This window comes from Fukomys damarensis, unplaced genomic scaffold, assembly GCF_012274545.1.
Source record: "Fukomys damarensis isolate Sample0158 unplaced genomic scaffold, DMR_v1.0_HiC HiC_scaffold_18, whole genome shotgun sequence".
NCBI lineage: Eukaryota > Metazoa > Chordata > Mammalia > Rodentia > Bathyergidae > Fukomys > Fukomys damarensis.
The window spans coordinates 44,027,481-44,037,944 of record NW_022900930.1 but is presented as its reverse complement, the minus strand read 5'-3'; positions in this window follow the sequence as shown (position 1 = coordinate 44,037,944).

Below are 10,464 nucleotides of genomic sequence, written 5' to 3'. Positions count from 1 at the left end.
CGCAGCCACCAATGGCTGGGAAAGAAGAGGCCCGCCGCGGCCGCACCATTGGTGCGCGGGGAGTGGGGGCCCGCCTCCCTTGTGACGTCACTGCCCAGTGCAAATTTCTAAACCACCGGACGGGGGCGAGAGCAGTCGTTGGGGTGTCCCGGGAAGTTGGGCCAACCAAAGGTGGTTGGTGATGGCCCGCGAGGGACTTGCAGGGGAATGGACCCGGGGGAGGGTCAGCCGGGCAGCAAGGGGGGAGATTCTCCGAGGTGTGGGGGGAGATCAGGAATAGCGGCTGGGGGAAATCCACCCCCGAGAGAGCCGGTGGCTTTGCAAACAGTATTGCTCAGCAAGCTTGGCATTCCTAAGGCCAGAAAAGGAGAGGGAGCCCAGGGGAGTTACTGGGAATGTCAGTTATTAAGCTGTTAGGGTAGTTGGATAGAGGAGAGGATAGAAAATTCTAGAATTAAAGACACCTCGGTGTCAGGGCTTTACCTCTCATGACACGTACCGTACAGGGGACAGTTAAAACTCAGAGGTCCCATTCTAGTTGGCTTTGTAGGGAGAGGGTTTTAGTTGAACTTATTCCTTTCACTGAAAACATACCATGAAGAGCTGGGTGCGTTCCTCTTCTTATCCTCCCCAACAGCCAGGCCAAGTCCCTGATCCTTAGCCAAGACGATAGTAACCCGGATGGAGCCCTCCAGTTAGCGCCAACTGCACATTTTCTTTGGGTGTGAAAGGTCTTTGGAGATGAGAGTAAAATCTGTCTGTCTGCCTGTCTTTTAAGACTCTGGTCCCCTACCTCTGTCATGTCATCCATCCAGCTTGATTGATGGTAACCCTGGGCATGCTCCATCCGGGGGAAAGGGTGTCAAAAAGTGAGGGAGGGGCCTGTCTGCTCTGGGAAGTCTCCATGGAAGTGTGCGTGTCCCAGGGCCTGATCAACTTCCTCAGCGCCGGGCCTCCCTGCCTTACCTGGATGAGGCTTCTGCTAAGGAAACTGGGCATTGAGATATGCGAGGGAAGAGGTCACCCTGAAGATGCAGTGCCTGCCAGGGTTCAGCGCTCAGCGGTGAGAGATACCGTATAGTGTGTGGGCATCAGTAGAGGCCAATAGGCTTCAAGGCCAAGGGCATTAATTTCTCATTTTGTGGTAGCTGCCCATTAGTAATTCCCAAAGTGGGCCCTGAGGATGTGATAGAAACAAGCTCAGTGTTTAGTGGTGGCTAAAGAAAAACTCTCTACTTGTGTCAAAGGTGATTTTTAAGACATACTGATCAGAAGTTGTTGATACTCATTTAAAAATAGATGCCCTGAGCCGGATTTGGTGATAAACACCTATGATCTCAGCACTCAGGGAGGCTGAGGCAGGAGAATCATAAGTTCGAGGTCAGCTTGGGTAACTTAACAACTCAGCAAGACCCTGTCTCAGAAAAAAAAGGAAAAAGAAAAAAGCTGGAGATGCACCATCCCCAGTACTTGATGGGGGGAAAAAAGATGCTCTTTAACCAGTACATACCAACTCCTGTGTCCTACTTCTGGAATGTGACAAAAAAGCCTAAGTATGTATGCAGCTCTTTTCCAAAGCATTATTTGTAATATTTGTAATGGTAAATTATAAGCAACAACCATAACACTCAACCAGGGTGGAATAGCAACATAAATTATGACAGGTGTATTAGTGAAATATTATGCAGCCATTAAAGATCATGGCCCCATTATTCAATAACATAAAAAATAAGTGTAATACATGAAAAAACAAAATATAACACTATAGCTAGTCACACAAGAAAAAGGTGAAATGATTACAGTGATAACAACAGAGGATTATTGGCAACCCTTGACTCTGTTTCTCAGACTTCAAATAATACTTCTGTTATTTCTATAATTTAAAAACAATGAGTTCTTTTTAAGATAACATACATATACACATATTATACATATTCTAATGGATGAGAAATCCATCTGAATTTTGCAATAGTGACACTGGTGGAAAGAATTCATCTTTCTGATGATGAAGAGGATTCTCTGCAAATCTAACTGTCCCTGTAAATTTCAGGGATGTGGGCCTTTATGAAATAAAATTTAAGTCAAAACCAACTGAAAAATCTTTGGAATATTTATTGCCAATGTTTCGTATTTTGTTCCATCTATATGATAGATGGGGTCGAACATTTAGCATTCATTGTACATTCTTTGTTGTAGTACAGGAGCCAGAACATGTAAAGCCATGATTCCCAGACTCACTTGTGAGTTATATTCTGCCAGCAGATAGACAGCAGATCTGGAAAGTAAATGTGAGATGGAAACTGTCTTCTTGCTGCCTTGATATGTTCTGCTGCCTGAGAAGGTCATAGGACAATTGGAAAAGGAGCAGTTGGAAAGGACAGTGTCTTCCCTTTTGTAACAACATTGCAGCATCTCTTCCCCAATTCCAAGGGTGTTGAGAGGCGCTGGTGGCAGTAGGGTAGCAGCTGCAGTGGTGACAGCCTCTCCCTCCCTGCCCTGTTGCTTCAGTTGGTGGCCTCCTAATTCCTTAGCTTTGCAGGGTGTGACAGAGGTAGCTGTTCCTCTCGAGAGGCCAGCTTGGCATTGTGCATCTGAGACTTCTCCTCAGGAGCCCAGCCTGCAGTCTTGTTCCCAGCCCTCTTGACCATACAATGCATAGCAGCCGAAGGGCAGAATAATGGAGAAGCCATCCCTGAGCCTGGAAACCCAGCAGCCTGCCCCGCTCTTCCACCCCTGGGGTGGGCTGCATCCCAGACTTCTGAGCCAAGTGTTTTGGCCACACTGCCAGGGGGGAGGTAGTAAATCTTTGAAAGGTGCACAGGGAGCGGAGGAGTAGCTGCTAATTTGATCCTCTCCCAGGAGATTCAGCATGACTGAGCTGGTTCTGCTAGAGTCTTACATAAAGTTCCTGAATACTGAGTCTCCGAAGATGTCATCATGCTGCTTGCTCTAGGCCAACTGGCAACCCATCTCTGCTTAGAAAGAGGAAGCTTCTGAGCATGTAGTGCGCACAGCACCAGACTTGGGGTTATGCACCTGTGCAAGCCCTAGTTGCACTGTTTATTAGCAGAGTGCCTGTGGCCATCTCGGTGACATGCTTCCTCCTCTGTGGGCCACAGACACTGGTACTTACACGAGCTGAATTAAATACAGAAAACACAAATTGAAAATGAAAGCTTGAAATGATATAGGTATAATTTGGGTGTTGGGAGAAAAGCAGACAGGAAGCCAGGCGTTTGGCAGGAAGAGGTCCAGACTTTCTCCAAAATGTTTTTTTTTTTTTTTTTAACTTGTGCCTTGGCATCTCCACCCACTGTGCTGCACACAACCTAGAATTCAGCCAGTGCTGGGTCTCCCCTGGGACTCTGCCCTTCTCTGCCATAAGCCAGAGAGAAGGTCCCTAGATCCCTTGCCATGGGACAACTATGACTGGCATTGTGTCTCCTAAAGCACCTGCCAACTGGCATGGTCCCAGGGTGTAGGCTATACTTTGGCCTTTGTTTTGTTTCTTTTTCTTTCTGGGTCCGTTTTTTTGTGGGGGGGTAGGGTACTGGAGATTAAACCCAGGGCCTTTGCACTGAGCTACATCCCCAATCCTTTTTTTTCTTTTTTAACCAGTTGCTAAATTCTCCTGGCTAGGTTCAGTTTTGTAGTTCTCCTGCCACAGCCTCCTAGATTGCTGAGATTAAAAGCATGGACCATCATGTCCAGATGGCCTTTGTTCTTTACAGTAGATCACTGATGGTGACATTTTAGAGACCGAGTGCCAAACTGCAACTGAAAAACCTACTTATTTACCACAAAGTGCCAGCACTGCAATTAAACCTGAACACTGAGGTTTTAATTCAGAAAAAACAACTCATACATTAGTATCTTTTGTCTTAAAAGGAAAGCAACACATGTGCCACAGCTTCGCCAACACTGCAATAGATGCTTGTGCACATGCTGGTTAATGTGAAGCAAGTGTACATGTGGTGAGGGCCACGAGGACGCACACTGTCCCTCTCTCCTGTGCACACTGTCCCTGTAATCTCAGAATCTCTTGCTTTCCCAAGGAACACAACTGTTTCTAAATGTTCTATCTGAGATTTATATTTGGAATGTCTCCTAATGGGACAAAAGAAGACACCGAGGCAGAAGCTATCCAGAACCCCAAGTCGGACAAAGAAGAGGTGGCAGAGAGCCATGAGATGCGAAGAATGCCGAGCTACCTTGCCTCCCAGATTTCTTTTTACAAAAGCAGGGGCAGGCAAGAGTCAGAGCAGAATTTCAGCAAGTTGAAAGAGAGGTATTGACTGTTCTACCTGCCAAGGGCCTGCCCCTGCTCAGAGGCCCTTGTGCCATCGCTGTGAGACTGTGCTCTTGCTCCTCTCCTGGGACACCATGCCCTCCTCCGGTACCTGATGACACCCCTCCCTCCCTCCATATATAGCCACTGTCTCTGCACTGCTGTGACCCTCACTATCACTCCAAAGCCCACACCCTAGCAGATAACAATGCCCAGAGGTGACCTAAGCGGGCAGAAGCAGAGAATGGCAGTGGAGGAAGGCAAAGCATTGGGTCCATTCTGGCCAGGGTGTGCCCACAATGTGCACTTGTGTGGAAGGCCTGGTCACCCACCGCGACAGGTCACAGCTTGTCATTTTTCCCTATCCTCACCTATTTCCACACATGTACTCAGTTCCTAAAAAGAAATCTCTTCCCTCTTCCACTATTGCCCAATTTCCATCCTCCACCCTAAAGTCCTTGAGTCACCTCATTCACAACACTCACTCAAACCTTTGCGTGGTGGTTTCTAAGTCACGCAACTTTCTGCAGACCTCTTTCAAAGGTCACCGATGACCTCAATGCCGTGTCTGCTGCAGCTCCCTCAGTAAACCCCAGGACCTCGCCTCCTCTGGAATTCCTCCCTCTCTTCTGCTCTTCTGTCCGGCCCTTCTGCCCTTCTCCCTCTTCCTTCCTCTCCATGCTGTCCTCACAGTGCCTCTCCTCCCTTCCTGGTAGTCCCATCTCCTGTCCCCACATCCCAGTCACCAGCCCTGACTCTGTACTCCAGTCCCACTGGCTCCCCGGCCTCCCACTCAGCTGCACGGGAACATTCTGCCCAGCCTCCATCTCCAAGAGTTTTTCCCTACCCTGGGACTGCTGTAACAAAATTCCACAGACCAGAAGCTTCAAGCAACAGAAGTCATTGTCTTGCAGTTCTAGAGGCCAAGGTGGTTGCAGAGCCTTCTCTCTCTCTCTGAAAGCTGCTGTGGAGGGTCCTTCCTTCTTCCAGCTTCTGGTAGCTCCCAGCATCGGCGACATCTTTGCCTGTGGACGCATCATTCCAAGCCCTCCCCCAGTATGTGTCACTCTCCTGTATGTCTCCAGGCCTGTCTGAGTTTTCCCTTCTTATAAGGACACCTGTCATATTGGATTTAGGCCCATACTAATGCAGAATCATCTCATCTGAGTGGTCACACCTGCAAAGACCCTCTTCCCAAAGCCAGTCACAATCACAGGTTCTGGGTGGGCATGAATTGGGCAGGGGACACTATTCCACTCAGAACAGTGAGAGGGAAGCAAGAGTCCCAAATGATGAACTGGGGTTGGCTTCTGCAGTGGCAGGACCCCCTCCAGCTCTCTGCTTCTCATCTAAAAGTAAATTCCAAGTCTTTCCTCAAAATCACCACCAACTCCCAATATTAGATTTGTTTCACATGTACTTCAAGCTCTTTCTACTAGTCAGCCAGCTGGCAAACTTAGTGCTTCCTGATTCTCTTTTTCTGCTTCTCTGAGAGTGAAAAATGGCATTGATAATAATGCTTTAGGACCAGGGGGACCTCAGGACATAGGGTCACCCTAATTCTAGCCAGCTGGTCATCCTTAACCATTTTCCCTAAATCTACAGCCTTTTCCTCACCTTAGATCCTCTTCAAAGGAAAAAGCCTATCCCTGTCTCCACCTGTTGAAATGGCCCTTGGTACTCATCTGTCCCCTCTGCAGGGGTCCCCCCTGGAGCTCTCCTGGCCTTTCTCACAGAGCTCACCAGCTTCTTTCCAGCTTGTATTACTTTTCTGGTCCTGCCACTCCCATTGCATGCTACGTTCCTTGAGGACATACAAGGTCAAAAAACATGAGTGTTTAAAATGTTTACAAATGTATTACAGTAAAAGACCCATTGCCTTCATCTCCATCACTGCAAACACACTTATTCCATCATCATTCTTCCGCTACCTGATGCTGTTCTGGAAGTCCTCTTTCATGAGTGTCTTCAGCTGTAGTTTTGTGACTGTCTAATGTCCGGAACTGGTTCAAAACATTTACTCTCTGTGGCCATTTGGACTTTGGGGGAAGAGCCAGACGTTGCACGGTGCCAGATCTGGGCAATAAGGTGGATGAGGACACACTCTACTATTTCTTAAGAGCCCCCGCTTTCAGTTGGCTGGCACGTAGCAGCAGAACTCACTGTATTTTTATCACACCTTATAAAGACACTCACGAAAGAGGACTTCCAGAACTGCTTCCGAAAATGGCATGAACGCTATGTTTTTAATCCCTTCTAATAAATCGGAATCCTGTGCTGTTTAAGGATGCTAAAATATTTAGTAAAAGTGAAGAAACGCAGAGGAATGATAAAACTAAAATGCCAGGTTCTTCTGAGGCCTTACAAAAGGGGATATGACTCAGGGAGGTGTACAGCAGGACTGCAAGACTTTTTATTAAACTGATTGCTAAGTGCACTGGTATTCATTGTATTTATTTACATCCACATGCAGTACTATTTTGTATCTACCTTATGTTCAGTTGCAATTTAAATACACACAGTCGCTGATTTATGATGGTTTGACTTTTGATCTTTCTACTTTACCAATGGTGCCAAAGGGACAAAGAATGTTTATCTTTGCTGCACAGAGGCATGTAGGAGAAAATGTAATTCTTTTTCAATGCTGGGGATTGAACTCATGGCCTTTGCACACTAAACTGTATCACTCTCGCCTTTGAAATAAACTCTGAGGCTGATATGTCTCCTTTATTGATGTCATTAGTCATATCTCAGGTGTCTGCTCTGTAAAAATCAATAGTCATCCATTCCCCACTCTCATCTTTTGTCAGGATCACCTGACACAGCACATTAGCACATGGCCATATTGGCCAAGTTCTCCAGGTAGCTTGACAGGAAGTTGTACAGATCATTAGTAAGAGACTTCATTGATCACCACCCCAGACAGTATGAGCACACTGTTTCCAGTGCCTCACATAGGAAGGGAGAGGTGCTCTTTAGCAGAGTGGCTTAAAAATTGAAAGCATGTGCTTTGGAGACCAACCAGGATTAAGCAAATCAATACTAGCTGCTTCCAAGAGTTGCTCTTGGGAGAAGCAGCTCCTTGGCTATTTGGAACACCAACCCTTGTGATTTGCTGTGGGAGAAGTTCAAGTCTGGCTGGGTCAGGTGCACCGCACTCCTATCTCCTGAGCTAACTCAGAGACCTTGCTAAGGCTGAGCTAATTCGCCTAAGTGCATAGATGCTGGGTCCAACAGGCTACACCTCTGCCCCTAGTCCGTGACTCCTTCACCTCTCCCAAGAAAAATCACTCCACCATTCCTCCAATAAGATATCACCAAATGTTAAATACTGCTCCCATGCCCCTTCCATGGTTCCCTATATAAGCCTGTGCATTTCCTAAATAAAGCAGAAGCGTTCCAGAAACCTCCCCAGAATCTGCCTGGTGATTCTGCTCCTTACTCTCCCAGTCCAAGCTCCCGAACCTTGTTCCGCAAGCAGGCTCGCAGATGACAACAATTTACCATGTGAGTTTCATGTCTATTTCCCTTGCCCATACGTCCAATTACACGTGTCATCTCTCCTGAATCTTAGTCAAGTCTGACCTCAGGTTCTGCTGGAGGACAATTGCAGGGAAGTTGGGAATTTGTAAGTGAAAGATTGGCAGAGGTGCCCTGGTGACCACCTGACAAAGCAGGGGCTGAGATAGCACCAGGAGATTCTCAGATGCAGGAGAGAAAGGTGTAACCAAAACCAACCATTGGTCATCCATCTCCACAGTCCTTTTAGAAAAGGAGTGGCAGGAAAGACCATGGGAGAGTTTTCAAGGAATGGCCTATCTCTCTTCCCCATGGGCTCGGGGCAGAACCCTCAGGTACTGTGTTGGTAGATGAACTGCCAGTATCTAAGGCCCAGTCTGACTGTGCTGGACTGAGTGGGATAGCAACTTTTCCTTCAATAAAAGCTACACACACACACACACACACACACACACACACACACACACACACACACTGGGAAGTCCTAATTCTGCTTTTTAGTTACCAAAGTCCCACTTGCTATAATAAATATGTCCTCCTTCATTTAACCCAAGTATAGCAATTCACAAAATTTGTCTGTAGCAGAATGCTACATATAGGGCATTTTTTTCTAAGAAATCTGTCTATTCAAGACAATTTATGAAAACTTGGGGCATTTGGTGAATTAGAACATTTTTAGTTTAGTGTCATGTTCACGTAGTCTGTCTGGCTCCTGCAATCAATTTAGAAAACCATGAGAACCAATTGTATTTGCCATCTTTTTTTTTTTAATCACTGTGACCAAACAATTTAAAGGAGGAATGTTTACCTTTGCTCACAGTCTCAGAGGTTTTAGTCTGAGGTGAGTTGGCGCCATTGTTCATAGGCCCATGTGAGGCAGAAACATGGTGGAAGGAAGTAGCGAAGGAAAACTGCTCACCTCATGGCAGCTGGGAAGCACAGTGGGAAAGAGAGGAAGGGAGAGGGAGGGAGAGAGAGAGAGGGAGGAAGGAGAGGGGGAGGAAGAGGCAGGAACAGAATGCACCCTCAAAGGCATGTACCCCGCCCCCAGTTAGCAACTTCCTGCATCTGGGCCCCACTTCTAGTAACCCTCCCAGCTATGAACTCACCCACGCATCCCACTCTCGGGATCCAATCATCTCTCCAGGCCCCACCTCTGAACACCGTGGCAGCGGGCGAGAGACCTCAATATATGAGTTTGGGGGGGACACTGGAGTTTTGGGGTTCACAGTTAAACTATGCATATAAACATGAACAAATAGATATAACCTGTGATCCAGCCATTTTATTCCTAATATACACCCAGCAGAAACATACTTTGTGCAAAAAATTTAAAAAGGCAGACCAAAAAGTTGCACATGGCAGCATGATTGACCACAGTCTGAAGACTAGAAACAACCTGAATGTCCATCAGTACAGGATGAGTACATAAACAGCGGTATGCTCACACAAGAGTGCTGCGCAGCAGTAAGAATGAGTGAGGATACCCGACTGGGGACAACATGAATGAATATCACAAACACAGGATGGACCAAAAGAAGCAAGACACAAAATAGCAGACAACGTATGATTCTTTTAAAATAAAGTTCAAAATCAGACAAACCAAACTGATAGTCTTAGAAATCAGTACAGAAATTACCTTGTGGCAACAAAGAGGCATGAGAGCCCTTCTGGGACCCTGGTTATATTCTCTATTCTACCTAGTCTACCTAGTTGTGTACTAGTTGTGTAGGCACATACGCTATGTGCAAGGAAATTCCTTGTGCCACATGCTTGCTATAACATATGTGATAGAAGTCAATATACAGCTATAGATAAAGAAATGTGTCTATGTTTTGGAAGAAAAATATAATAAGCATTTGCTGAATTGACTGAGGAGGAAACAGAGCATAATAGAAAAGGTAAAGTTTGAACACTTACTACCTACTTACAGGCCTTTAGAAAAATCACAGGTCATCCAATCCCAGATTCTCAATTATAAAATGGATAAAGGAATTCTTACATTACAAAATTCAAAGAGAGGTTACATAAGGCACCTGAATGATATTAATGCTATTATGCATGTATTATATATAATATTAATATATTAATGTCAATATGTATTGTTTAATGCACATGTTAGTAAGATGCACATTCATACATATGTATGTATATATATTTTTAAATGCCGTTTTCCCCTTTGGTGTTTAATGAGTGGTGGCCAGCTCCTAGTGTGGGCATGTTTCATAATATACTTATGGTCACCTAAAAGCTTAATCGGCAGTTAATTCTGTTTTTGGAGTACCCTCTCTTTTTTTGCAAAAATAAAAATGTTTTTATAAGTGTGAGTATATAAAAATCACAATATGGAGGGCTGGGGATTTAGCTCAATGGCACTGCACTTGCCTCACAAGTGCAAGGTCCTGAGTTTGATTCCTGGTACCAGAGGGGGAGGAATAATGCAGACTTAATTTTGGTATATAGATGGAGTCAAACTTGTTTTGACTGCCATAAAGTTATATCAAAAACATTAGCAGTTGCTCAGAACCAGTGACTTTGGTGTTAGGAAACCATGGTGTTTTCACCCCAGAGGCCACAGCACCTACCCAGGCACATGGAGATCGCTGTGCAGTCCTTCACTGTGACAGGGGGTGGAGCGCCTTCTTCCAGCGTCCTGG